The sequence below is a fragment of the Sus scrofa genome, chromosome 11 (assembly GCF_000003025.6).
Source record: "Sus scrofa isolate TJ Tabasco breed Duroc chromosome 11, Sscrofa11.1, whole genome shotgun sequence".
Classification (NCBI taxonomy): domain Eukaryota; kingdom Metazoa; phylum Chordata; class Mammalia; order Artiodactyla; family Suidae; genus Sus; species Sus scrofa.
This window is the reverse complement of record NC_010453.5, coordinates 22,842,519-22,865,187: the sequence shown is the minus strand read 5'-3', so window position 1 is coordinate 22,865,187 and position 22,669 is coordinate 22,842,519. Positions and strand designations below refer to the sequence as shown.

Here is a 22,669-nt window from a genome sequence, read left to right as displayed (position 1 = left end):
CTGCGTCCTCACTGGCAGGGTGGGAGCGGGACCACACATTTTCTGTGGTGTTTGGCTGAAAGAATGGTTACTGTCTAAACATTTTCTGTCTTTCTGGACGGTCCCTTTCCTCTTTCTTTGGCTGGAGAAAACAGGATTTTCTTGGAGCTTTCCCTTTTTTTTTTTTTTTTTTTTTTTTTGGTCTGCTCCTATTGTATTTTCTGTGTTGCTGGTGTCAACAGAAATAACAATAAACAATCTATAATGGGAATAGAAGAGAGTTTCATTAGAGCCAAATTGAGACATATAGCCTGGGAGACACAGATTCAAGAAGCACTTGAATCGTGTTCCCCTGTACTCCAAACGAGGGCAGCTTACATAGGCAAAACCCACAAGGTTACTGTTAGTTACGTGAGTTATTTATCAAGAATTAGAATTGGAACTGCAAACAGTAAGGATGCTGTTAAACAGTAAGAATTGGCTGGGACCTGAAATGGTTGCATAGTTTCACAAAGAGAGCTTGAGACCCTAAGGTTGCTGCTGGCAGCTTCCAGCAGATATCGTTTTAAGAACAATATCTCGAGGTGGTGTCCTTTGAGTTTGATACAGTGCAGAAAATTCAAGTTCTCAGTGATGCAGGAATGTGTCTGAAACCGCATCGACAGTGGCCTCCTGGCTCCACTTTGAATGTTCGAGCCACGGTCACCCCATCTTGATCTTTCAATGCATTCTTTCCTTTAATGGTTAAAGCAAGTGTACAAAGCGTGTTTGACAGACCAAAAGACAGGTTGTTCTAGCCAACATAAAGTTCAGGCCAGATCATGTATGAGCCAGAACGACTCCTCATAACTCAGTATGTGACTATGTCTTCCGTCACTGGCTTCTTTAGTTCAAGTCTGGGCTGTAAGAGGCAAAAAGAGAACTCAGGAAACCAATGACCATGTCACTTCTTAGCTCTCTATGTGTCCAGCTGGCCTGCCTTCTCTCCATCTTTCAGTATTAATTGAATGTTGGTTTTAAGTAGAATATCTAGGGTTTTAGATGAAGAAATGGGGAAAAGCACATCTTCCATCTTCTTGGAAGCAGAAATCTGTTTTATTGATAGATCGATTTTTTTTTTTTAATTTGAGGGCCACACCGGTGGCATATGGAGGTTCCCAGGCTAGGGGTCGAATGGGAGCTGCAGCTGCCAGCCTATACCACAGCCACAGCGATGCAGGATCCTAGCTGTGTCTGTGACCTACACCACAGCTCACAGCAACACCAGATCCTTAACCCACTGAGTGAGCCCAGAGGTCGAACCCACATCTTCATGGATACTATTCAGGTTCAGTACCATTGAGCCACAACGGGAACTCCTTATTTTCATCTTTTTAAAAATAAATACATAACAGGACCTAAACAAAATATCTAAGTGTCTCACCCCTCCGGCCTTTCCCTCGATCCACTCTCCAGAAATAACTATTGGTTCCCCAAGTGTCTCTCTAGTAATAACATAATTCAAAATAGAAGGCTCACACCCCTCACTTTAAATTCTCATTTCAGGTAAATATTCTTAATGGGCACTATATTTACTTAGATCTCATTTAAAATATTCAAAAGACATAGAGTGAGAAACCTCCCTCTTGTCCTTACTCTTCAGACACCCAAGTCTCTTCCTTAGAAGCACCAATTTATCAATGTTCTGAACATCCAATGAGATATTTTAGTCGTATGTCACCAAATACGTTATGCTTCTTGGAACTAAACGCATTATAATTCCCAGTTATTGATTTTTTGATGCCCTCTTTTGCAGAAAGTTATCCCTGCCTATTACAATGCCTTTTTTTTTTTTTTTTTTTTTTTTAAGGCCACACCTGTAACATGGAGGTTCCCAGGCTAGGGGCTGAATCCGAACTGCAGCTGCAGGCCTATGCCACAGCCACCAGCAACACTGGATCTGAGCTGCATCTGCGACAGCTTATGGCAATGCTGGATACTTAATCCACTGAGTGAGGTTAGGGATCGAACCTGCATCCTCGTGAGACTATGTCAGGTTCTTAACCCTTTGAGGACTCCTACAGTACCTTCCTGCGGAAAGAATATACCTATCTGCCCCATAAACAGACTCAACCATGTCCTGCTTTGACCAATGAAAGGTGAGCAGCAGTCTCCTGTGCCAGTTCTAAGCAGATGGTTCGATGCCCTTGTGAGTTTCCACTCCCCTCTGGCTTTTCTTCTCTGCCACAAGAACAGATGTCCCAAGGGCTGCTCATTCCTCCTGATCTCATAAGGAGAAGTTTTGTGGCACAGAATCTCAGCAAACCCACAGTCACTGTGTTAGTTGTCTATTGCTGCATAATAAACTCTCCCATAATTTAGCAGCAGCTTATGATACAGATATTTACCAAATAAATATATTTTTAAAGTTTTCATTAGATAAACATGTTACTGTCCCACAAAATTTCAGAGGGTCAGGAACCTGGGAGCAGACTAGTAGAGAGACTCCAGCTCAGGGTCTCATGAGGCCACGGCCAGGCAGTCGATTTGGAGTGTGATAATCTGAAGACTCTCTGCTTCCAAGAGGTCTCACTAGCTTGGCTATTTGGAGACGGCCTGGCTCCATTCTTTACCACGGGGGCCTCTCCTAGGGCTGCTCAACATGGCAACAGGTTTCCTTTGAAGCCAGTGATCTGAGAGAGTGAACACGTGCCATGTGCCCACCAAGGAAGCCACAGTGTCTTTTATAACCTCATTTCAGAAGTTATATGTCATCATTTCTTTAATATTTTATTGGTCACATAGCCCAATTCTCGGGACCATGTGGGAGGGGACGACACAAGGCTGAGCACGCCAAGAGCCCAGGATTGTTGGATGCTGTCTTGGAGGCTGGCAGTCACAGCTGTGAGATAGAAGCAAAATAGCAAACCATCGCTTTAATATGTAGGCATTATTTGTTACCTCATTAGTACCTATCTAGAGCTAACTGAAACACTTAAATGTCTTTATTTAAAAACTTGTATCAGTTTTTTTTGTTTTTGTTTTTGTTTTTACACTTCCCACTCTAAAAAAGGGCAAATACTTCTTCATTTCTTTGGCTTTTTTTTTTTCTGTCTTTTTGTCTTTTCTAGGGCTGCACCTGCAGCAAATGCAGGTTCCCAGGCTAGGGGTTGAATCGGAGCTGCAGCTGTCGGCCTACACCAGAGCTGCAGCAACACCAGATCCGAGCCATGTCTGTGACCTACACCACAGCTCACGGCAATGCCAGTCCTTAACCCACTGAGCGAGGCCAGGGATCGAATCCGAAACCCCATGGTTTCTAGTCAGATTCATTAACCACTGAGCCACAGCGGGAACTCCTTCCTTGGCTTTCTTACACGACTTCCCTTGTCTTTGAGTTTGGTTGGTTTTATTTTATAAGTTTTGCTGTTGGTTACATGTATAACTATAAATCACATACTTGGATCTTGTTCCACCAGCTTTCAACAGCACTGGTTTACTTCCCACTACATAAGATTAAGCAATTAGTGCTTTTACATTCCTCTACCATCACCTCCCTCCAGAATTCTATCAGCAATACCATTATTTTTATATTAACAAGATTCTCTTTGCTTCTTCGGATCTCTCTCTCCAAGCCATGTTGTTGTCTTCGGAATTTACTAGTAAATTCTTAGGAATTTACTAAGCTTCGTCTCCTCAGAGCACAGGACCAATGAAAGGTCCCTGGGTCCATCAGGAAAGCATAAAAGTGATGATAGGTGTTGGAGGAGCAGTGGATCTGGTGCAATAAAGCTGGACTCTGAGGTGGAGGACTGATTGGAATCTAGAGAAATCCCTGGCCTATGATCACATGTAATTCTTTCAGATCCTTATCTAGAGTAGGCTGCATGGGGACTGAATTTCCAAAGCTACCAGTCTAGGGCCATTAATCTTGGTGTTCATGCAAGAAGAGTCCCAGATCCAAAGGAGAGAGCTGGTAGTTCCCTGCTGGTGCAGTGGGCTAAGGATCCCGTGTTTTCACTGCTGTGGCCTGGGTGGATGCTGTGGCACAAGTTCCATCTCTGGCCGGGGAACTTCCACATACCTCGGGCTCAGCCAAAAAACAAAACAAAACAAAACAAAACAAAACAAATAGGAAGAACAAAGGGGAGAACTGAGGAGGCACTAATATTGACAATAGAAATCCTTCATCACCCTCAGCACTGCCCTGGTGATTTTTCCTCAATCAATCCAGCCACCCAGGGTGTAGTTAATTCCTTCCTTCCTTCCTTCCTTCCTTCCTTCCTCTTTCTCTCTTTCTCTATCTCTCTCTCTCTTTCTTTCTTGCTTTTTACGGCTGCAATTGCAGCATATGAAAGTTCCTAGGCTAGGGGTCGAATCGGAGCTACAGCTGCCAGCCTACACCACAGCCACAGCAATGCAGGATCCTTAACCCACTGAGCGAGGCCAGGGATCGAACCTGCCTCCTCATGGATACTAGTCAGATTCATTACCACTGAGCCACAGGAACTCCCTGTAGTTAATTTCTCTTCCCCAGGCTGTCAGTGGGGAGTATCCTGCTGTGTTCTACCCTTGCTCTCTTACCAAGGGTAAGGTTCCCTACCAGGGGTAGGGTCTCCAAAGACAATAGAAGACACTCAGCTCAATTTCAATCTCAGGTAAACAATTTTTTTTAAGTATAAGTACATCCCAAATATTGCATAGGACATACTCATACTAAACAATTGTTTGCTGTTTATTTAAAATTTATTTAACTGAGCGTTCTGCGGTCTTACTTGCCAAATCTTGTAACCCTACATGCGTGGGGCTGAGCTCCTTCTTATCAGCAGGAAGAGAAGCAGAGCCAAGAGCCCCACACAGAAGCCCTGATGAAACTCACACTACTGTGAAGAATCCCAAAAGCCTGACCATGCTAAGAGATATGTCCTGGAGAGAAGCATCCGTCAGGAGGTTTCCTGGAGTCTCCCTGGAGAGTTTTATCTGCCAGCCCACAAATTACCCCATCTCCAGATAACCCCGCACCTATTTCTCAGCCTGTATGTAAAGAGCTTGCATTCAGTGTATTCGTACTTGTTTATACTCCTGTACCTGCTGTCTCTTCCTCTAACAGATCCCAGTTCATTTGTTTACTGCTGCCGACCCTGCGTCAGTGCAGCGTGTTAGGGGCTTTCTCAGACCCCCTTATCCTCACAACAGCCCCAGAAGAGGAGCACCATTTATTGCCATTGTTATTCCCATTTTCCAGATATAAAAACTGAGATGCAAACCTCCCTGGAGGTGGCTCAACGGTAACGAACCCAACTAGAATCTATGAGGATGCGGGTTCGATCCCTGGCCTAGATCAGTGGGTTAAGGATCCTGCGTTGCCGTGAGCTATGGTGTAGGTCGCAGATGCAGCTCGGATCTGGCATGGCCGTGGCTATGGTGTAAGCCGGCAACTGTAGCTCTGATTCGACCCCTCATCTGGGAAGTTCCATATGCCACTGGTGCAGCCCTAAAAAGACAAAAAAGAAAAGTCCCTGCCAGCTGAGGGACTCATCAAAATGGTGTTGCCTGAGGTCCCATGATGCATTCGTGCCGCAGCTACAATTTAATCTCTTTCCTAAAGATGAACTGCTCCCCAAGTGCCCCAGAGGCCTCCCCACTTTGCCACCTTCACCCAAGCCCCCTACCACTCACTACTCCACCAGTGGTCGGGTGCCATCCTCTCCATCCCCACGGGAACCATTAAGAAAACAGACTCCCAGTAAGAGGAGAGAGGAGGGGACATTCCCTCCAGCAAGGTGGTGACCCGAAGCTCCTGGAATTTACTCTCAGGACCGTGGGGATCTATACATTAGTCCGTAGAAACAACATGCCAAAGGTGGACACATCCTGCAGTTGTCAGAAGCAGCAAAGGGGCTGTGGTGTGCCAGCCCAAGGACTTACTCAGCCCTCGGGGTATAATTTATAGCAGCAAATGCAATCTGAATCCAAGCCATCGATTTAGAAATGAACTTGCACATCTGTGCACACCTTCGAGACTGTGCTTTCTACTGCGGGTGTGTGCGTGCGCGTGCCCGTGGGTGGGCGCCCTGCTCCTGCCTTCCTGTCATTTCAGTGGGGGCAGGGATCGCATCTCTGGTGACTCATTGTTTCCCTGCAGCGCCAGAGCAAGGCTTTGGCCAGAGCCGAGCGCAGTCCATGCATCTCACTGATGGGGAAAGCGTTGAAACCATCATTTATTTCTATCTGTGGCCTTCATGCCGCTCAAGATATTGGCAGCCGCCTACAATCATGATTAACTGCTAGCTGAGTGCAACCATTATTTTTCTTAATGGCATAAATGCTTATTAGCTTTCAGTTTTGCCTGTTGAGAAAGCACAGAGGCGTACTTTATATCCTCCCAATTCTCTGAAAGAATCCAGAGAAGCACGAAGCCCAGGGCCTAAAAATGCCAGCGGGCTTGGGTCAAGCTTCAGGACTTCGTTGCTGTGAATTACAGAATTACAGAAATAACGCAGGTATTGTACCCCTTGAGGCGAGGCAATATTCAGTTTCCATCTGGTGCTTGGGAAAGAGGAGCATCTCAGTCGGAAATCCTACCCGTGAAAAGACCGAAGAGACATTGCTCCAAAACAAAATAAAATGTGTATTGTTTAGGCAAGTGTCATGGCCAGATGACATTCCGATCTGAGTCCTCTCTGCTTAACGCCTTCATTTCCTCGTCTGGAGGACGAATCCAGCCCTCCCACCCCGCAGGTTCAGAAGAAAGCTCCCCTTTGCAGGCTGAGATGCCATTTTCAGCCTTGGAAGGGAAACAAATCCTGTTATTGTCGAGACTGTTATTGAGAACATCGTGCTCTCAGCCCTACTGGCTTGGCCATCGTCAAAAGAATCAAACAAAGCTGTTGGCTATGAGCTGCTTCGCTCCGACTCGCCCAGCTGGGGCCTCCCCCCACCCCACCCCCAATTCCACTCCCAACCCGGATGCCCCAGAGTTTGCTCCAGGAACAAGTAAAAATGCCTACTACTTTCAGACCTACAAACAAAGCACATCTTTTCTTCTGGCCTTTTCCTGTTGTGAGAAAAGAAATGCTGGTTGCTGGAAGATTCTGGGTAGAGAGCTCCAGAGTGTAAAGGCCTGAGGGGAAGGGATCAGTTTGCAGGACCAGAGGACATTCATGACGCATAGGCCCCTGAGCAAATGCCTAATTGCCTTCCAGGGCACAGAGGCCCTAGGGGCCCTAGGCTTGGTGCTGACACCTGTCACTACTGCTGAGTGGACCCAGGGGAGCTGGTCTGCTCCATAACAGCACCAGGCCCCTACCTGTTCATCTCTTGCCTTAGGGCCTGAACACAGGCCCCTCATCTGTTACACTGTCAACTCCTTTACCTCCGAGGCAGAAGAGGATTGCAGTCTGTATGAAGTCCCTTATATGTGGAATCTAAAGAATACAACAAATGAGTGAATATAACATCAAAGAAGCAGACTCACCAGTGCAGAGAACAGACTAGTGGTTTTACCAGTGGCGGCAGGCAGGACAGGGTGAGGGGGGTGGGAGATACTAGCTGTTGGGTGGGAGACAGGCTCAAGCACACATTGTGCGCCACGGGGAATAGAGCCGGTATTTTGTAATAACGGTAAATAGAAAGTAACCTTTAAAATGGTATAAAATAGGAGTTCCCGTCGTGGCGCAGTGGAAACATATCCCACTAGTAACCCTGAGATGGCGGGTTCGATCCCTGGCCTTGCTCAGTGGGTTAAGGATCCGGCGATGCTGTGAGCTGTGATGCAGGTCCCAGATGCAGCTCGGATCCTGCGTTGCTGTGGGTCTGGTGTAGGCCACCGGCTACAGCTGCGATTCAGCCCCTACCCTGGAAACCTCCATATGCTGTGGGTACAGCCCTAAAAAGCAAATAAAGTAAAATTGTATAAAATAAAAAATTTTCCAAAGAAAATAGGATTGCAGTGGTTGTCCTGAGGAATTAGAAAGCACAAAGAATGATGTCTTTCCCCCAAATAGTGTTATTTAAGAGTCCATTGGGTTGGGGTCGGGTGGGGGAATATTCTGGCAGCTTTCATCATTTTTGTTTTAAACATGTGTGTATATGTCTGTGTGTATGTGTGTGTGTGTGTTTCAGGGGAAGTGCCAGGGTGGGGAAAAGAGACCCTTTTTTCCCTTTTGGAGTTCATTTTGTTATTACAATTTTCTTTGAAAAGTACCATTGGCTACAACATTCTTTCTAGAAAATAAAATACAAGAGTTAGTACAGGGTAAGAGAGACTGTTTAAAAAGCAATACCTTTGGAGGCAGAAATAACATTTGAAGGCTTGTTCAGACTCGGCCTGTGTGAGTTGAGGCAAGTGATTTCATATCTCTGAGCCTTTCTTCCCACCCCACCTCTGGGCAATGGGTTTGCTGTAATAAAGCCTACTTGACAGCATGGTTGTGAGCATAAAATAAAACAGAATATCTAAAGTGCACAGCACAGGAGTTCCCTTGTGAGTTAAGGATCCAGTGTTGGCAGTGCAGTGGCTCAGGTTGCTGCTGTGGCTTGGGTTCAGTCCCTGGCCCAGGAACTTCCCATGGCCATGGTATTAGCCAAAGAAAGAAAGAAATTGGAAAGGAAGAAATAAAACTCATTTAAAAAAATTTTTTTTAAGTGCACAGCACAGAACAGCCAACACGTCCTTAATTTTACGTACCGGTTACTGTCATCTGTGCTTTACCTAAAAGAGAGCATTTATTCCTCACTACTACCCCAAGAGGTAGGTCCTCAGACTGTCCCCATTATACAGAAAATTGAGACTTAGAAAGGCTCCACTGGTCAAGTGACAGTGGCTGGATTAGAGGCCCTGCCCCAGCTCTTCCCCACTGTGTCCTGTACAGAGGCTGCGAGCTGAGTCCCCGGAGCCAGATCTGGCCTATGGGTGTGTTTAGTTTGGCTTACAGTATTTACAGAAAAATATTTAACTTAGTTGTCAACACTTAAAAAATTGGGAGATTTCGCAACCCTGGATCTCTGGCTTCTCTTTAAAAATCCGCCGCTCTGGCCGTTCTGACCCTGTGTTCCCACGTAACTGTGCACAGCTGAAGCCACACGGTGGCTGTCACCTGGGGACAGTTATGAGTTCAGAATGGTCCCCACCACTCCTCATCCTCACACATTCTGGCACCTGGAAGCATTTGAGGTTGTGTCTGCTTCCCCATCTCCTTCCCTCTCTACAGCTGGCCAGTTGCTAGGCGACAGCCTGACAGCTGGATGTGGTTCCTTTGTGCAGTAAGTATCCCCATGCACTCTGGTCTCTGTTGAGCTCCAGTCATGCCTGCCTGCGATGGCCCCGGGCCCAATGTCAATGTCACACGGGGGTTCCAGACTCCTCCACAGCTCTCTGATGCCTGTCCTTGCTCTGAGAAGTCTGGAAAGACCCTGAAGCATCCCTCTGAGCTCACATCATCTCCCATCCCACAGATTTGCCTTTTTCTTCCCTTAGCACTCCTATGAGTGCCACCTCTTGCCAGGGTCACCTCACCTCCGCCTTCCTAGGTTATTGCAATAGCCCCTCACCTGGTGCCCCTGACCTACCCCCTACCCACTTCTGCCCACTTCACACAACAAATTCATATCCAGTTTCAGTAAGTCTTTCTTTTGTGATCAGAGTCAGCTTCATGCAGTTAATTACACAGGACCCCACATTTAGAAGAGCCCTACACTTGGTTGAATACTCTGCTCTGGCCGTCTTGAAATTCTTCCTGATTTTTGAATCAGAAGCCTGCGTTTTTATTTTATACTGGGGCCTGCAGATTGTGTAGCTGGTCCTATTCATGTTTCAGTTCAAGAAGCTTTCGCAGTATTTCCCGGTCTTTTTAAATCCATTGTACACAAAGAACCTAATAATATATGGGTGTTCCGAAGCCCCACATGCTGGCCAGCCACTTTGGGGGGGAACAGATGTCATGGCAAACAGCAACCCTTTTGCAGCACACAAAGATGCTGGGCACACTTACTGAGGAAGCTCTGTCTTTCAGGAGAAGTTTCTCTTAGTTCACCTAAGTGCTCCCAGCTTTATTTTAGGAAGCCCAGCATGCGGTCAAGTGTCTAGGAGCCCATGAATTACTCCCATGGTCATCTCCAGGCCCCCACGAGTGTAGTCCCTGTTGCAGGGAAGAATCACTCCCTTTCTGGGTGTTACCCATATCCCACCCATTTTATCAGATCAGCTCAAGCCCATCTCCTCCGCAAGTTTGTCTTGCCATAGCAGCCAAGAGCACTTCTTTCACATAGCAAATGACTACCGGACTTCCCGTGTGGCTCTCAACATATAGCAAATGATTACCGATTGCTTCATCTGCACCAAGTACTGAGCCAGCACTGAGGATACAATTGTAAACGTACTCACAGCCCTGCCTTCATGAAACCTTGCACGTCAGGAAGACGAGCCAGGAAAAAGCTGTCTTTGAAGCATTGTGATAAGAGCCCTCGCGGAAGAATTAAGGGGAGGATGCATTCGTTTCCTGTGGCTACTGTAACTCATTGCCACAAACTTGGTGGTTTATAGCAACAGAAGTTTCTTTTCCCACAGTGCTGGAGGCTCGGTGTCTGATATCAAGGCAGGGCCAGGCCTCCTCTGAAGACTCTAGGGAAGAATCCTTTCTGGCCTCTCCCAGCTTCTGGCAGCTCCCTGCTTTCCTCAGCTTGTGGCCATATCCTTCCAACCTTTGCCTCCTTCCTCACGTGGCCTTTCCCTCTTTGCTCTACGTCTCTTCTAAAGATATTTGTCATTGTATGTAAGTCTATTTGGATTATCCAGGTTGATCTCATCTCAAGATCCTTTATTACACCTGCAAAGACCCCCCCCCCTCCTTTTTTTTGAAGGCATAACATTCATATGTCCTGGGAATTAGGATATGGACATATCTTTTGGCAGAGCCATCATTTAACCCCCTCAGAGGGTATTTAACCCCACACTGGAAAATTGGGATGAGTCTCCTTGAAAAAAAAATTAATCTGAATAAGCCAGGAAAAGAGAGAAAGAAGCGGGGGGGGGGGGGGATTGCAGTGAAAGTGGTTGTGGAAAAAGCATGTGCAGAGGTCCTAATACAAGGTGAAACCTGCTGGATTCCTGGCATTAGATGAAGCTAAGTGTCTTTGCAGAAGACTATACAAGGAGAAAGTGTAAGAGAAGCAGCTGCAGGAGGAATCAGGGCCAAATCAGGATGAGCCTTGTAACTATAGAAAGTCACTTGAGAGTTCCCACCGTGGCGCAGAGGGTTAAGTATGTGACCACAGCTGTTCAGGTCACCGTGAAGCTGTGGGTTCAATCCCCAGCCTCGCTCAGCGGGTTAAAGGATCCAGCATTGCTGCAGCTGTGACTCATCTTCATTCAATCGCTGGCCTAGGAACTTCCTTATGCTATAGTTGTGTCCATAAAAAGAAAAAAAGGAAAGGAAAGTCATTTGGACCAAGGTAACAATTCAGGGAGGCCCTGAATGGTTTTAAGAAATAGAAGGATGTGATCAGATTTCAAAAACATTGCTACGGCTGTGGCATGGGGCTTGGTTTGGAGGCAGCCATGACTGGACCAAGGAGAACGCTTAGGAAATGGTTACATAACTCCAGCAGTGAAAGATAAACTAGGATGGTGCCAAAGGAAAGGCGGGCAAGTCAACACATTCCAGAGGTTATTTGGGAGGCAGAATCACCAGATTTGGTGGCTGGTGGGATTTTGGTACAGAAGCCCAGGCTTCTGGCTTCTGGTTTGGAAATGTTGCCTTCGTTGAAGTCAGGAACTAAGGAGGTGCAGTTTGGGTGGGGCGCTGGTGGGATGAGTCTGTCGTATCTGTGGGATGCTCTATGAGGGGTTATGAGTGGAATTTACACGTGGTGCTCTGAAGCACAGCAGAGAGCCTGGGGCTACAAATGAAGACTTGGGAACCATTGGTACCCGGATCATACGTGAAATCAGGGGATGACCAGTTTCACTCAGGGGAGTGTGTAAAGTGAAAAGAAACGATTTGAAATGCATTGTCCGTTGTCTTGTTTTATGTCACTCATTTTGCAGTTTGCGGAACAATTGAAGCACAGTATTGTTCTCTTTTATCTTGGTCATAACTATTTCATGTGCCGGGGAATCAAGCCAAGGGTCCAGAACAGGGGGTCCAGGTGGGAAAAAGCCCAGAACAATGGGCTGGATACTCTCTGTCCAAGACTGAGTCAGAAAATAGGAGGAGAGAACATTTCCCATCTCTGATCCTTGAGCAAAACCCATCATCCAATATCACCATCCATGGAATATTCTAAAACATTATTTCTCATAGATTATAATTAAGTTCTTCTAAGTTCTGAAGTATATTTTGGGGGCTCAAGGTATTTCCTTTCCCCTCCCCTGGGTTCCTCCCCAGCTAGTTAAATCCTATAGGACAGTGCTACTCAATAGAACTTTCTGCAACAATGGAAACATTCTATGTCTGGGTTTTATAGTGTGGTAGCCCCTTGCTGAAGGTGGCCATGAGCTCTGGAATGTAGCTAGTGCCCCTGAGGAACTGAACTTTTAATTTTACCTTTTTTTTAAATTTAAATACCCATGTGTGGCTGGTGGCTACCACATTGGACAGAATAACTGTACGATCTTTAATGAACTCAAAATTCACTTCCTCCAGAGACAGTCCCTGAATCCCTTTCCCCAAACCAGGCCTATCTCCCCTCTATGTGCTATTTAGAAACTTGTACTGTCATAGAGCTAATGACAATTATAATTTTGAATAATTGTTTTTGTCCATTTTATGTTTATCTCCCCTTATAGAACAAGCTCTAAGATGGCAAGGACTCTGTCTGTCTCTTTTACCACTGTATTTCCAGCACGAGGCAGAGAGCACAGTATTTGCTATTTGCTTAATTAATGTATATGAAAAGAATAAATCAATAATCAAATGATTCTGCAAAACATATTATGGGATTATGTACCAAATATATGCATAATGTATATGTAAAGAATAAATCAATAATCAAATGATTCTGCAAAACATAATATGGGATTATGTACCAAATATATGCATACTAAATGATTGGCTACCAACTACAGTCACATATTAAATAATTCAAACCATGTTATAAATAATTCTAGGAGGCTAATACCTCGGATCAGTAGAAATTGGGACCGTAAAGAGAGGAATGGGAGTTCCTACTGTGGCTCTGCAGTAACTAACCGGACTAGTATCCACGAGGATGCAGGTTCAATCCCTGGCCTCATTCCGTGGGTTAAGGATCTGGCATGGTCGTGACCTGTGGTATAGGTAGCAGATAAGGCTGGATTTGGCGCTGCTGTGGCTGTGGTGTAGGCCTGCAGCTGTAGCTCCGATTCAACCCCTAGCCTGAGAACTTCCATATGCTGCATGTGCAGCCATAAAAAGCAAAATAATAATAGTAATAATAAGATAGAAAGAGAGGGATGAATTTGACATGCTCGGTTTGGAGTATATGAAATGTAAGGGGCTGGATCTTTTTCTATATTCCCTTGACCTCGCTGGTCGTTAAAAACCCTGCAGGCACTCCAGTCACAACAGTATGCCACATCTCCTCTCTCTTGCACCCTGCAGTTAATAGAAAAATCCAGTCACACTGCTCATTCGCATTTCTCATTTTTCCCCTGAAGTTTACATCGCCGCTCAGCCCCTCAAAGTTGCCCTCAATCCAGAGTTTGTCACAGTGCACTGGTCTCCACGGCCCGGTTTGCATTCTCTGTGTTTATTTAACATATTCCCAAAGCTCCCAATTCAGTTAATTTTTAGACAGGGACAATGTCAGGCACTGCAACACCCCACCAACGACCTCCCTCCAGACACCAAAATGCATGAGTCAGCCCTCTTTGGCCACACCCTTTCAATAGTTAGTTCTGTCCCTTGCCTGGGATAGAGCTTGTGCCAGGTCAGAAGCTCTGGACTCTTGAGGGCATTGGAGGGCTCCCTACCAAGCTCCTAATCATCGTCAGCTCGGGCTTCCTCAGCCCTATTGCTTCCACCTTCTCCTTACCAATAAGTAGAATCTGGCAGGTTCTGTAGGCCCCACTGAATCCACTTCCTAGACTGTGGGCAGGCATAGGGCCAGGGCCTTTTGCCCAGGTTTCACTGCAGATCATGGAGGGCAGTGTTCTAAAGGCAGTCTCGTCAGAGCCAATGTAAACGCCGAGACCCACTTGTCAGTCCAGCTGATGTTCAGCAGAGCAGAGAGCCTGTGTGGGAAAGAGCAAGATGAAGCTGAGGCTGGGGAAGCCAAAGAGAGAGGATATTTAAGGAATGGTTGGGAGGGAGACCTGATTTCTGCTGCCATTAGGACTGGCTTCTGGAGGGGCCTCTAAGGGGTGTGTAGTGATAAAGATGAGCACTGAGGAGGTGGCCCCCAGTGGATGGATTTGAGTCAGATGGACAAAGAGCCTTCATCTTTCCTTCAGGACCATCTTATCAAAGGCTGCAAGTGTGCTCTGCATGAAGATGAAGGGATGAGTGTTCCCACTGTGGCTCAGAGATAACAAACCCAACTGGTATCCATGAGGACAAAGGTTCAATCCCTGGCCTCACTCAGTGGGTTAAGGATCCGGCGTTGGTGTGAGCTGTGGTATAGGCTGCAGACTAGGCTTGGTTCTGGGCGTTGCTGTGGTTGTGTCCCATTCGACCCCTAGCCTAGGAACCTCCGTATGCTGTGGATGTGGCCCTAAAAAGACAAAAAAAAAAAAAAAAAAAAGATGAAAGGGGTGGATTTGGGCCTAGATCAGGGGGTCCTGGGCGGTGGACAGACACCTCCCTGTCCACCCTAAGGTCTTGTGTAGTTCTTTGGTGACAAGCAGTGGTACCAACAGCAGCCACCCCCCTGAATCCTTGCCTGGCTTCCAGGAATGGCACACTGTCCTTCAAAGCTGAAAAACCATGGACCCCCCACTTCTGCACTTGATAGAAAAGCCATTCACACTTTAATGCTCATTTTTCCCAAATGTTATATCACTGCCACCTTCTTTTACTTCCTCCATAATCCTCAAAGCGACTAACAGATAGGAAATGAGTAGCTTTCTGTTGTCTTTTTTTTGGGGGGGGGCACACCTATACCAGGCTGGGAATTGAATCCGAGCTATAGCTTCCGGCCTACACCACAGCCACAGCAACGCCAGATCTGAACACATCTGCGACCTACACCACAGCTCACAGCAGTGCCAAATCCTTAATCCACTGAGCAGGACCAGGGATCAAACCCGCGTCCTCATAGATACTAGTCAGGTTCATAACGGATCTCCTTTTGTTGGCTAATCTTGATTAGCCTACTTTGTTATGAACTAGAAACAAGCATGAGGGTGTGCTCGTCTCTCCGGGGTCTTGGTAGCAGATCAGGTGATGCTCAGAAGAGAGCAGAGCAGACAGCAGAGGTGGTACAGGCAGTATCTGATGGAGTCTGGATTCAGATCCGCAGGAGCTGAGAGGCAAGGGAGCATTTGAAGTCGGTACGTAAAGCCTGTGGTCTAAGAAGGCCCGCGGCCCGTGCAGTCCTGTCATGATACTTCAGCATCATCTGTGGAGTCGTTTTCAGCTCCATGATCAGCAGCCAGCCCGAGTGTTCCCCTTGCAGCCCCTGGCTGGGTTTACTCTGCCTAGTTTCACCTCAAAGGAAAACATTGATTTCATGGATATCAAACCTCAGGGCACTGAGAGATGTAGGCAGTCAGGCGCCCAGGCCTCTGGGAAGCGTCTACAATGTCAAGCCGCCACATGGTCCCAAAAAATGAGTTGAGTGATAAGCCCTTTTATCGGTTACCGACAGCCTGCCAGGTGCCGTCACAGAAACTGCCTCTCTTAATCCTGTCACCAGAATCTCCTTCCCTCCTCTCTCATCCTCACGGGCAACCGTTCTCATTCAAATTCAAGTCCCTCCGATTCCTGGCTTTCAGATTCTCTGATGGTCTCTAACTGGTTTCCCTGCCTCATCCACACAGAAGCTGGAGTGAACTTGTACATGTATAAATCTGATCAAGTTATTCCCCTTCTTAAAGACTTCTTGTGTCCCCGTGTCTTGGGGTAAGGTCTGCTCTTGGGCTCAGCTTTCAAGGCTCTGCCTCCCTGCCCCTGGCCTCCCTGCCCCTCGCCTCCCCACCTGTACCCTCCCAGAGTGGGCACACTGCCTCCCATCCCCTGTGACAAAAGCTGCTCTTCTCTGTGGCTGCCAGGCCATCCTACTTCGTTCTTTGTGATCCCTAGCTCCTCCCTTGCCCCCTGAAGTCGTCCCTGCTAACACCTGTCACATGTGGTTCCCCCATCCACGGGTGGCCAGGCGGAGGAGCTCCCTAGCTTGTACCCCTGCCTCCTACTTCAGCCACCACACTCCCCTGTAACTCCTTGTTCATTGTCGATGGAGAGAATATTCCCCCAAGGGGGTGAGCAGTAGTTCTTGGAGGAGGGGATTGGGAAAATCTTATTCTTTTTATTAAAAGCACAGCTATACATACAATTCATACACACACACACACACATACAGTGTATCTGTGGTATTAAAATTTCTTGGTGGGAGTTCCTGTCGTGGCGCAGTGGTTAATGAATCTGACTAGGAACCATGAGGTTGCAGGTTCGATCCCTGGCCTTGCTCAGTGGGTTAAGGATCCGGCGTTGCCGTGAGCTGTGGTGTAGGTCACAGAGGCGGATCGGATCCAGCGTTGCTGTGGCTCTGGTGTAGGCTGGTGGCTGCAGCTCCAATTAGACCCCTAGCCTGGGAACCTCCATATGCTGCGGGAGCGGCCCAAGAAATGGCAAAAAAAAAAAGACAAAAAAAAAACTTTCTTGGTGAGAGGCGTTAGAAAAAAATGTCTAAGTAGGCTTGGTGGAATCCAATAATGAAAAAATTGGTTGAGAAACACTCAACTGATTTGGTCACACCTTTCTTACTGACTGGACGGCAAACATTTTGTGAGTGCCCAGAGCTGAAGGTTGACACATAGAGTGTTTTTTTTTTTTTTTTTTTTTTTTTTGGCCATACCCATGGCATATGGAAGTTCCCAGGCCAAGGATCAAGTTCAAGTTGCAGCTGCAACCTACATCACAGCTGCAGCAGCTCTGGATCCTTAACCCTCTGTGCCACAGAGGGAACTCCATGGAGTGTTTTACATTAATGCTGAATGTTGAAAGCTGAATGCATGTGTGCATGAATACATCTGCCCAGTATTCCTGTGGGGTGGCATCAGTGTCCTTTTGAAGGGAGATAAGGAAACAGGTGCTAAGTGGCCCTCCCCCCACCACTACCAATTCCAAAGTGCTGAAGTAAAAACATTTTAAATTGGGGACTTCTAAAGTCCAAATCCAAAGTTCTCTTACTTTAGTATAATTGCTAGAATATACACAAAAACAGGAGAATGTGTTTTCCAGTTTGCTTCCAACATTCAAGAATGTTCTGGTCAGAATATCCTAAGCCAATCTGTGTGCCCCAGAACACCCTATGGTCTTGAAGACTTGAGCAGAGATGTCTTGGCACCTGGCTAGGTTCCAGGGGGAATGGTGACCTTTTACCCAATTCACAATGAGAATTGGAAGCATAACCAGTGTAACCAGAACCACCCAATTAGCCTGTAACCTTGAGCCTTGCAAGGTAATCCAATTAAATTAAATATTTTTTTTTGGAAATCCAGCCTCAAGCCTCTTCTGTGTATTGAAATGAGCAGCACAGGGCTACTTTGCCCTGAGGAGGTAGGGATGGTGGAAGAAGATAAGAATACACATAATTATAATGCAAGATTCAACAAGATCACGGTCATAAGAGAGACTTGGGCAGTTCTAAGCCAGAAGATGAGCTACGATGGGGAGATAATGAGGACATGAGTGTTATTAATAAAAATGCTTTCCTTTTTGAAAGCAAAGCAACATCTATAAAATGGTTTTATGAGTAAATTTGTTGAAGCAGGAGAAGCTGAGTAGCTCAAACCAGGGTTTTAGCCTTTTCAAGGTCAAGATGAGGTTTAAAATCAGATTTATGGGTCTGTCTGTTCAGTCAAACTTTCCTCATTTTCCACTCGTAAGCGTATGAGGAGGGGGTAAAAATCCCTAATGATTGTCAGTTCATCCTCCTAGAACAAAACCGGCTACTTTTAAACAGAAATACTTCTTACACATAGGAAAAAATGCCCTAATCATAAGTGTCCAGCTCAGTGAATTGGCAAAAAAAGAACAAACCCTTGTAACTACCATCCAGATGAAGAAATAGAATGTTATTGCATCCTGAAAGCCCTCCTGGTTCCCATAGATAAGTTCCATATCTTTTAGAACTTAAACGAAATGAAAGTATAAGATACACTCCTTGTGTCTGATGTCTGCTCAATAACCTGTCTGTGGGATTCATACAGATGATTGAATGTAGCAACAGGTTGCTCATTCTGGTTGCTGAAACAATTTCATTATATGGATATGCCACATTTATCTGCCCGTTCTTCTGCTGATGAACATTTGGGTTGTTTCTACTTTTTGGTGATTATGTACAGTGATTGTTAAGAATCTTCTTCCTACATGTCTTTTGATGAGTATATGTACTCATATATACCTAGATGAAGTGCTGGTTCATGTACTATACATATATATATATATATATATGCTCAGATTAGGTAGATCCTACTAAATAGAGTTGGGGAAAAGTGGTTTTATCAACCATACCCTACCATTGTATAATAACAGGGTTTCAAGTGTTCCAAATAGTCCGAATCCTCTCCAAAGTTTAGTATTGAATGTCCTTTTCATTTCAGCCACTATGGTTGCTGTGCTTTTTAAGCTGGTGTTTTTAATTTGTATTTTCCTGATGATTAATGATGTTTCATGTTTCTAGTTTTCATGTTTATTAGCTATTTATTTGGCTTTCTTCTTTTGCAAATTACCTCTCTAAGTCTTTTTACATTTTTCTATCGAGACGTCAATTTTTTTCTTATTAATTTCAGGACATTCTTTATATATTTTGGATACAAATTCTTTGTCAGATATATAATTTGCTAATATTTTATTCCAACCATGGCTTCATTTTTCCCTCCTTTAATGATACATTTCGATAAACCCAAGTTCTCATTTCCAGTGTCATCTAACATCAATTTTATGTTTAGTACATTGTAAAACTCATAAACACTATTTATGAAATCTTCGCCTTTCTCATGCTCATGAAAATATTCTTCTAGAGTTCCTGTTGCGGTGCAGCAGAAATGAATCTGACTAGTATCCGTGAGGACGCAGGTTCCATCTCTGGCCTCGCTCAGTGGGTTGGGAATCTGGCATTGCCATGAGCTGTGGTGGAGGCCGGCAGCTGTAGCTCTAATTCGACACCTAGCCTGGAAACTTGCATATGCTGCCGGTGTAGCCCTAAAAAGCATATGTACATGTATTCTTCTGTATTATAATAGCGAAGCTTCCAATCCAGGAGCATGGTCTATACCTTCATTATTTAGGTCTTCTTTAATTTATCTCAGTAATGTTTTTAGTCTAAAGATTTTGCTCATCTTTTGTTAGATTTACAACTTTGAGGAAATCTCAACTCCCTATCTTTTGAGTTGCAAGAGATATAAGAAAGAATGTCAGAAATATGTGCCCCGACTTCAAAACGCTTTGATACAATTGTGGGACACAGTTGAAGAAAAATAAGAACCTGAATACTAAGGAAGTAGTAATTGTATGACGTGGGCAATAAGCAAAGAAAGGCAAGCAACTGAAGTGGGCAGAAATTGTTAGCAGGAATGCGTCACACAGGATGTAAGAAGACTTGAGATGGGCTTGGGGAATGAACGGCGTTTGTAGAGTGGAGTGGAAGGAAGCATTCTAAGAGGGCAACTGGAATGAGTGAAATCTTGAGGTGACAATGAACATCGCCTGTTCAGGGGCTAAGAGGACACTGATTTGTCCTCTTCTGCTGCATCCTAATTCATGAGTAGTAGGAGATAAGATGAAGTCTTTTGCTGAGGGGCCCCCTACACAAAAGAATGAGGCACCTCAAGTCCATTTTGGTGATGCAGTTTGGCGTCCTGGCCCCTGCAAGGTAACTTGGCAAGTATCAAAACTTGCCTGACACTAATAGGCAACCACATGGCTGTCTTTAATTAAGAACTTTCAGGAGTTCCTGTCCCGGCTCAGTGGTTAACAGATCCGACCAGGAACCATGAGGTTGCGGGTTCGGTCCCTGCCCTTGCTCAGTGGGTTAAGGATCTGGCATTGCCATGAGCTGTGGTGAAGGTCACAGATGCAGCTCGGATCCCACGTTGCTGTGGCTGTGGCAAAGGCCGGCGGCTACAGCTCCGATTCAACCCCTAGCCTGGGAACCTCCATATGCCACAGGAGCGGCCCTAGAAAAGGCAAAAAGACAAAAAATAAAAATAAAATAAAATAAATAATTAAGAACTTCCTAATAGACTCACAGACTTAGAGAACAGATTTGTGGTTGCCAAGGATGAGAGAGGAGGGAGAGGGATGTTTTGGGTAGTTTACATTTAGAAAGGATAGACAGTGAGGTCCCACTGTACAGCAAGGGGAACTACATCCAGTCTCCTGGGAGAAACTGTAATGGATACATGTGTACAGCTAAGTCACTTTGCTGTACAGCAGAAATTAATGTAACATTGTAAATCCACTATAATTTTAAAAAAGGACTTCCCGATAGGAACTATCATACTCTCACCCTTGAAACAGACTACAAACCCAAGAAGACCACTAATCTAGAAATAAACTACCTCTCACAGAATGTATAATCCATTGAGACTTTTGTAGAGACCCAGAGCTCCCTGCCCAGCCCAAAGGCTTAGATCCAGCACTTACCACCAGGAGCTTCTGAGAGGGCAACACTGCGAAACCAAGAAGGATGACTACTCAGTGATACATTCAGCTGCAGCAGCTGGACTTCCTAGAAGAAATGGGGCTGAAAGTGGGTGTTCAAGGCTTACATCACTGATTGGGTTTTTGATGCCCTACTTCCATCCTAACTGAGGCAAAGTTAAAACCGGCAGGCCCAGGGCAGCTCCAGGAACACATAGAGTCAGGTCCTCAGGCCTCCTGGGAGCTACTGGAATGAGTAAGACATGGAGTAGCCAGCACTGAGTTCAAGTGATAAAATTCCTGATGGGACATGAGTATGCATTTTGCCAAGATTTATTCTAATTTTGGAACTCAATTGGAAACTTCTGGACGTCATGTTCCATTTGGCTCTGGCAAAACCCAGCTCTGCATCACTTTGTGTTTATTTTATCCTTCAAGATCAGAGCATAATTTACTCATAGCTAGATTTTTGTGCTTAGCACCAACCTCTGTTTAGATAGAAAAACAAGCTGAATTTTTTTCTTATATGTCCCTGGGGGTGGGGGAGAGATGTACACAATGGAGAAAGGTCCCACTGGAAAAACATGCCTACCAAATATAGAAAATTTATGCAACCAAAGCACCCAGAGGAGAAATATTTTATAAAGCCTAAAGTATGATGAATCTTCAAACTTGGCATAAAACAGTAGCGATTAGGTCCAGAAATCCTCAGGCCTCTCTTGCATTTAGGCAGGGCAACATCTTTCCTAGCATCTCCTCCTTGAAAATTTCTGACCATATTTAAACAAATATTTTGAGAAGAAATATTGTAACTTCCCTTGTCCGTGAACACTTACCCTCAGGGCATATGCCTATTTGTACCCATTCCCCATCTTTATCTCATTTTTCATTTAAATGAACTTCTTGGTTTTTATTTGTACAAAACCAAATTCTCCTACAGCTAAAGTATCCTGGGGCCTACAGTAAAACAAAAATTAAAAAGAGCGTGGGATAGTTATATTCATCAGGACTCTTTCAGAAACTCAACATGAAATAAGACACCCCCCACCCCCACGCCCCCCGCCCCAAAGATAATACATTGGCTTATGTAAAAAAGAGTCTTCTTATCACCTCCAGTTGGAAAAGTCTCAAGGAAAGACTCTGATTGGCCCAGCTGAATCACCTGCCCAAGTCTGGACCAATTGCTGTCACTTGCCTGGGTCACATAGCCAAGTGGCAGATGGTCATGGAACATGGATTTATTTCCAGAAGAAAGAGGGATTGTAGCTGGTCACTTAGGTAAATTTGAAAGAAGCAAAAAAAAAAAAAAAAAAAAAAAAAAAAAAAAAGTTGTGTTTTTTTTTTTTTCCAGAGTGCCTTAGATCTAGTACATTAGGATTTTAGAGACAACATTATCTCTTAAAGAAAGATGATGGTGGAGTTCCCGCCGCGGTGCAGTGGAAACGAATCCAACTAGGAACCATGGGGTTGCGGGTTTGGTCCCTGGCCTCACTCAGTGGGTTAAGGATCCAGCATTGCCGTGAGCTGGTGTAGGCTGGCAGCAGAGCTCCAATTAGATGCCTAGCCTGGGAACCTCCGTATGCCATGGGTGTCACCCTAAAAAGACAAAAAGACCAAAAAAAAAAAAAAAGAAAAAGAAAGACGATGGTGTCAACTGATAAGGATGCCATCACCATGAGCGGTGCTTTAACACTGATTACTCATGAAACCTACTCTGGAATTCATAGCTGCTTTCACTGGGGATATCTTACGGGCATCAAGAAGGCAATATAGCGTAATGGCTAAGAGCATGAACTTTGAATTCTAACTGCCTCAAATTCAAATCCTCCAAGTATCAATTGTTAGCTTTTGTATTTGGGCAAGTTACAAGCCCTCCTTAAGCAAAATTGGTATAATAATGGAATTTACCTCTTAGATTACTGTGAGAA

General features: G+C 45.2%; 2 long non-coding RNA genes across 2 annotated transcripts in view; one reads left to right on the top strand and one right to left on the bottom strand.

The window, feature by feature from the left end:
• LOC102167197 overlaps positions 1–22,669 on the top strand; it is a 139,460-nt gene that overhangs the window by 56,634 nt on the left and 60,157 nt on the right. The gene's annotated exons all lie outside the window — the stretch shown is intronic.
• LOC106504683 lies at positions 1,961–21,762 on the bottom strand. Its single transcript, XR_001298344.2, has 3 exons — positions 20,745–21,762; positions 13,972–14,170; positions 1,961–2,860 (listed from the first exon to the last, which is right to left on the bottom strand). It is a non-coding gene; the product is annotated as an uncharacterized LOC106504683 (long non-coding RNA).